Source organism: Trichechus manatus, unplaced genomic scaffold, assembly GCF_000243295.1.
Source record: "Trichechus manatus latirostris isolate Lorelei unplaced genomic scaffold, TriManLat1.0 scaffold00077, whole genome shotgun sequence".
NCBI lineage: Eukaryota > Metazoa > Chordata > Mammalia > Sirenia > Trichechidae > Trichechus > Trichechus manatus.
This window is the reverse complement of record NW_004444013.1, coordinates 9,467,878-9,474,820: the sequence shown is the minus strand read 5'-3', so window position 1 is coordinate 9,474,820 and position 6,943 is coordinate 9,467,878.

The following is a 6,943-nucleotide window of genomic DNA, read 5'->3' as shown; positions in this document are numbered from 1 at the left end:
AATACTTAAAAACTTGTGTACTCACTTTCTGTCCTTTGATGTTGCATCTTCACAGTTCACTGAAGTCCTGCGGATTCTCAATGGGGGCGAGTGCGATCGCAAAGGGCATGATACAAATACAACCGTATGCTCAACCTGAAGACACGTTTTGGTTCATTCTGCAAAGGACCAGACATGTCAGTGAGTCATGCGATTATATTCTTACGTGATCAGTAAGAGAGAACTGAATGTAAGGTTATACTGAAACGAAAAGGAAAATATAACTGTTATCCTATACAAAATCTATAAAGTGGTATCAATTTCATTTAGTGCCCCGCCAGTTTCCTTCCACTGTGGTGCCTGCTTTTCTCTGTGTCCTGTCTGCTTGGCATCTATGGGTCTTTGCTTTGGACAACTGGTACCCCTGTGGTGCTGATGCCCTATGTACATGCTTACCTTGCTTCCCGGGTAATCCATCCCTGTCCAGACTTCTTAAACAGCAAACCAGGCTATCACAGGCAAGCTACTTCTCCAGATTTGCCTCTTGTAACTTTCTTCCCTTTACCCTATGTATTCACCTTTCTCTGGTCATACCAGGCCCTTCCACTGTTGTTGTCTGGGATTACTCTCCTAAGCCCTCTTCTCCTGCAAAGTACTTATGCATCTTTCAAAATCCCATTAAAACTTGCTTCTTCCAAAGGACCCTCCCCTGATGCTCATATGGTTGGTTAACAGCTTTGTCTCAGAGCGCTTCATTCATCTCTACATACTACGTACTATACTTTACTGTCATTTAGCTGTTTACAATTTTATGTCCCCAGACAGGCTCTGTGCTTCTTGAGGGTTAAGGATGTTATTTATTTCTATACCCACAGCATGGGGATGGGAGTGAGGGTCGGAGGGGAGAGGTCCTCAAAGAGTGCTTCAGGCTGAGGGAAGGCAGGCCGAATGTTCCAAAAACCTGAAAGTTCAGAAAGACCAGGGCACGAAATGAGAAGTAAAGAGAGAAGGATTACGAGGCTGGAGAGGCAGGCATCTGTAGTTGACTCTGAAAGAGTGTTAGGGCGTTTGGATTTCAGTTGAAGGGTCTGAAGATAACTGAGGGACTATAAGCACAGTTGTGACTTATAGATTTGTTTATTTTAATTTTTGTTGTTGTTGAAAGTATACAAAGCAAAAACACGAATTCAACTGTTTCTACGTGTACAATTCAGTGACACTGATTACATTCTTCAAGTTGTGCTACCATTCTATTCTCACCCTTGTTTTCCAAACTGTTCCTCCCGTTAACATAAACTCACTGCTCCCCAAGCTTATCTTATCTTTCAAGTTGCTATTGTCAATTTGATCCCATATAGATAGTTCTTAAAAGAGTATAATGCTCAAGGCAGACATTCTTTATTAGTTAACTGAACTATTGTTTGGTTTTAAGAAGACTTCGAGAGATATTTTTGGTTTAAGATTTAAAGATTATCTCAGGGCAATTATTTCAGGGGTTGTAGATTTATTTTTGACAGACTGCCAACATGAAGAATAAAGGCAGAGCGCCTATTTAGGGTATTACGGTAGTTATCCAAGTAAGAACTGATTGTGGCCTAGACCGGAGTGATGAAAATGGGATGGAGAAAAGTAGACAGACTGAGGTGATACCCAGGAAGCAGAACTACAACATTCTGGGATTATCTGGATATGGGAGACTGCGGCAAAGGGAGGAGTCAAGGGCGAAACCTAGGTGTTTGGCTCTCCCCTAACACAACACAGTGATCATTTAATCTGTCTCTGTGTTGATTTCATCACCTGTGAAGCTGATTTAATAATGCCTAACCTATCAACCCCAAAGGATTATTAGGATCAAACAAGACATTGCACATGAAGGTGCTATGAAAAGTATCTGAAACCTGTTGCTGTCGAGTCGATTCCGACTCATAGTGACCCCACAGGACAGGGCAGAACTGCCCCATAGGGCTTCCAAGGCTCTAATCTTCATGGAAGCAGACTGCCACATCTTTCTCCCTCAGGGTGGCTGGTGGGTTCAAACCGCTGACCTTTCGGTTAGCAGCCAAGCACTTAACCACTGTGCCGCCAATTCTGTCATATGAATGTAGCAGCAGCAACTTATAAATGCAACAGCAGCAATTTACCGAACATTGTCTGGCACGAGAAGCAAGTTACATATGCTATCTCATTTTAATTTTCACGAAGATGTCCTTTTTGATACTCTCCATAGATTAGAAAATAGAGTTCAGTAACTTGTCCAAGGTCACATGCTGGTGCACATGCAGAATTAAAATTCAAACTTAAATCTGTTCGACTCTAGAATTCTTTCTAATACATCTCCCTGCCTCATTAGGTTCTTTCATTAAAATATTCTTCTTCATCCAAATCCCTCCTAAATCAAATGGCTAAACGCCTGCTGCCACCTCAGATTCTTTAGTCACAGACTGGAATGGATCTGCTCCCACAATGTAGCTTGATTTTTTGTTTGAAATTCTCCAAAAGGCATTTGAAAATTCCCCGGTTCCCTAAAGACATTAGCATATAGGCTATGTCCCCGTTGCTGTTATTGTTAGTTGCCTTTCAATCGATTCTGACTCATGGTGACCCCATGTGTGCAGAGTAAAACTGCCTCATAGGGTTTTCAAGGCTGTGACCTTTCAGAAGCCAATCTCCAGGCCTTACTTCCAAGGCACCTCTGGGTGGGTCAGAACTGACAACCTTTTAGTTAGCAACCCAGCATTTAACCATTTATGCCACTCAGGGACACCAGACGCTCCCCTATTACTGAGTTTTGTATCATACAACGAAAATAATCAATTTAACCATAAGCTTTAATTTGTTTGTAAGTGCGATAACTGGGATGAGTAGAATGATAAACTACACAAGTAGATTGCCTGTACAGAGATGTGGATCCTTTAGTTTTGTTGAGAATTTTGTCTAATGCCTGGTATGATATTAGTGGAGATGCTGAATTTAAAATTCCGATATTTGTTCATCATGGACTTTTTGCATTAATTTTTGAGTTCCAAAAAATATTGCATTAAAATATTATTGAACTCATTTACTGAGTTATTTGGGCACTTGCTTAAACTTTACACCCTAGGCAAATGCCTCACTTGCCTTACCCTAGTCATGGTCCTGGTAAAGTTGAAGCCCTTCCACTCCCCCTCCCCCTAACTGCAAGCAAATGCATGAAATTTCACAAGTTTCTGTCTTCACCTGTTCAAGTTTGTTTCCCCACCCATCTTCAAGAGCAGTTATAACAAATCCGATGTACGCCATAATAAGTCTCCTTCACTGTGTAGTGCAATTACTCAAACTTAAGTAGATGATTTTGTGATTCTCAAAAATACAAACCCACTTAAAGTATTCTATACCAGGAAATTCACTGCAGTCTGAGGAGCAGAAGATTGGGAACAACCAAAATGCCAATCAGCAGGTGACTGGTTAATTATGTCACTCTTACAAGGAATGTTATGCAGCTGTTAATAAGAATAATGAACCCCCAACTGATAAGGCACAATCTCCAAGACACTTTAAGGAAAAAAAGGTCAATAAACAGTGTGTGTTATTATTTTACATTTTTTTTATTGTTGTAGTTCAAATGAACTTTACATTTCAAGTTAGTCTCCAATACAGAATTTTATATATGCATTGCTATGTGACCCTAAATGCTCTCCCGTTACTGTGACAGCATACTCCCCCTTTCCACCCGATACAGCATGTCCATTCAACCAGCTCCTAACCCTCTCTGCCTTCCCATCTCACCTCCGGACAGAAGCTGCCTGTTTAGTCTCTTGTATCTACTTGAGCTAACAGGCACACTCCTCACGAGTATCACTTTATGTCCCACTGTCCAGTCCAATCCCTGTCTGAAGAGTTGGCCTCAGAAATTGTTTTAGGTCTGGGCTGATAGAGAATCCAGGAGCCACGCTTTCTGGGGTCCCTCAAGCCTCAGTCAGACCATTAAGTCTGCTCTTCTTACTAGAATTTGAGTTCTGCACCCCACCTTTCTCCTGCTCCATCAGGGACTCTATTGTGTTCCCTGTCAGGGAGGTCACTGGTGGTAGCCGGGCACCATCTAGTTCTTCTGGTCTCAGGCTCATGAAGTCTCTGGTTTATGTGGCCCTTTCTGTCTCTTGGGCTAATACTTTCCTCGCGTCTTTAGTGTTCTTCATTTTCCTTTACTCCAGGTGGTTGGGACCAATTGATGCATCTTAGATGGCCGCCTGCAAGCTTTTAAGACCCCAGACGCCACTCACTGAAGTAGGATGCAGAACATATTCTTAATAAGCTTTGTTATGCCAATTAACCTAGATGTCCCCTGAAAGCATGGTCCCCAGATACTTACTCCCACTACTCTGTCCCTCAAAGTGTTTGCTTGTATTCAGGAAACTTCTTAGCTTTGGTTTAGTCCAGTTGTGCTGACTTTCCCTGTAGTGTGTGCTGTCCTTCCCTTCACCTAAGATAATACTTGTCTACTATCTAGTTAGTGAATAACCCTCACCCTCCCTCCCCACCCTCGTAACCATCAAAGAATGTTTTCTTCTGTGTTTAAACCTTTTCTTGAGTTCTTATAATAGTGGTCTTATACAGTATTTGTCTTTCTGTGACTGACTAAATTCACTCAGCATTAACGCCCTCCAGATTCCTCCATGTTATAAGATGTTTCACGGCTTCATCGTTGTTCTTTATCTTTGCGTAGTATTCCACTGTGTGGATATACCATAATTTGTTTATCCATTCATCTGCTGATGGGAACCTAAGTTGTTTCCATTTCTGCTACTGTGAACAGCGCTGCAATGAACATGAGTTTACATATATGTATTTGTGTGACAGCTCTTATTTCTCTAGGATACATTCCAAGGAGCAGGATAGCTGGACCGTATGGTACTTCTATTTCTAGCTTTTTAAGGAAGCACCAAATCGATTTCCAAAGTGGTTGTACCATTTTACATTCCCACCAACAGTGTCTAAGTGTTCCAGTCTCTCCACAACCTCTATAGCATTTATTATTTTGTGTTTTTTGGATTAATGCTAGCCTTGCTGGGATGAGATGATATTTCACTGTAGTTTTGATCTGCATTTCTCTAATGGCTAATGATTGTGAGCATTTCTTCATGTATCTGTTAGCTGCCTGAATATCTTCTTTGGCGAAGTGCCTGTTCATATCCTTTGCCCATTTTTAAATTAGATTATTTGTCTTTTTGTTCTTGAGGTTTTGCAGTATCTTGTAGATTTTAGAGATTAGACGCTGATCGGATTTGTCGTAGCCAAAAATTTTTTCCCAGTCTGTAGGTTGTCTTTTGACTCTTTTGGTGAAGTCTTTTGATAAGCTTAAGTGTTTGATTTTTAGGAGCTCCCAGTTTTCTAGTCTCTCTTCTGGTGCTTGTACATTTTTACTTATGCTTTGTACTCTGTTGATGCCATGTATTAGGGCTCCTAGCATTGTCCCTACTTTTTCTTCCATGATCTTTATCATTTTCGATTTTATATTTAAGTCTTTGATCCATTTTCAGTTAGTTTTTGTGCATGGTGTGAGGTATGGGTCTTGTTTCAGTTTTTTGCAGACGGATATCCAGTTATCCCAGTACAATTTGTTAAAGAGACTGTCTTTTCCCCAATTAATGGACTTTGGACCTTTGTCAAATATCAGCAGCTCATAGGTGATGAATTTATGTCTGGATTCTCAATTCTGTTCCATTGGTCTATGTATCTGTTGTACCAGTACCAGGCTGTTCTGACTACCGTGGCCGTATAATAGATTCTAAAATCAGGTAGTGTGAGGCCTCCCACTTTGTTCTTCTTGAGTAATGCTTTACTTATTTGGGGCCTCTTCCCTTTCCATATGAAGTTGGTGATTTGTTTCTCCATCTCAGTAAAAAATGTCGTTGGAATTTGGATCAGGATTGCATTGTATCTGTAGATCGCTTTGGGTAGAATTGACATTTTCACAATGTTGAGCCCTCCTATCCATTAGCAAGGTATGTTTTTCCATTTATGCAGGTCTCTTTTGGTTTCTTGCAGTAGTGTTTTGTAGTTTTCATTGTATAGGCCTTTTATGTCCCTGGTTAGATTTATTCCTAAGTATTTTATCTCCTTGGGGGCTACTGTAAATGGTATTGATTTGGTGACTTCCTCTTCGAGGTTCTTTTTGTTGGTGTAGAGGAAAATTCAACAGATTTTTGTTTATCTTGTATTCTGAAATTTTTTTTGAAATCTTCTATTACTTCCAGTAGTTTTCTTGTGGATTCTTTGGGGTTTTCTGTGTATAAGATCATATCATCTGCAAATAGATACCTTGACTTCTTCCCTAGCAGTGTGGATGCCCTTTATTTCTTTTTCTAGCCTAAATGCTCTGCCTAGGACCTCCAGCACAATGTTGAATAAGAGTGGTGATAAAGGGCATCCTTGTCTGGTTCCTGTTCTCAACGGGAATGCTTTCAAAGACTCTCCATTTAGGGTGATGTTGGCTGTTGATTTACATAAATGTCCTTAATTATATTCAGGAATTTCCCTTCTATTCCTATTTTGTTGAGAGTTTTTATCATGAATGGGTGTTGGACTTTGTCAAATGCCTTTTCTGTATCAATTGATAAGATCATATGGTTCTTGTCTTTTGTTTTATTTATGTGATGGATTACACTGATTGTTTTTCTAATGTTGACTCATCCCTGCATACCTGGTTTAAATCCCACTTGATCATGGTGAATTATTTTTTTGATATGTTGCTGAATTCTATTGGCTAGAATTTTGTTGAGGATTTTTACATCAGTGTTCATGAGGGATATTGGTCTGTAATTTCCTTTTTTTTGTCGTGTCTTTACCTGGTTTTCGTATCAGGGTTATGCTGGCTTCATAAAACGAGTTTCCTATGCTCTGAAATACCTTTAGTAGTAGTGGTGTTAACTCTTCTCTGAAAGTTTGGTAGAATTCTCCAGTGAAGCCACCCAGGCCAGGGCTTTTT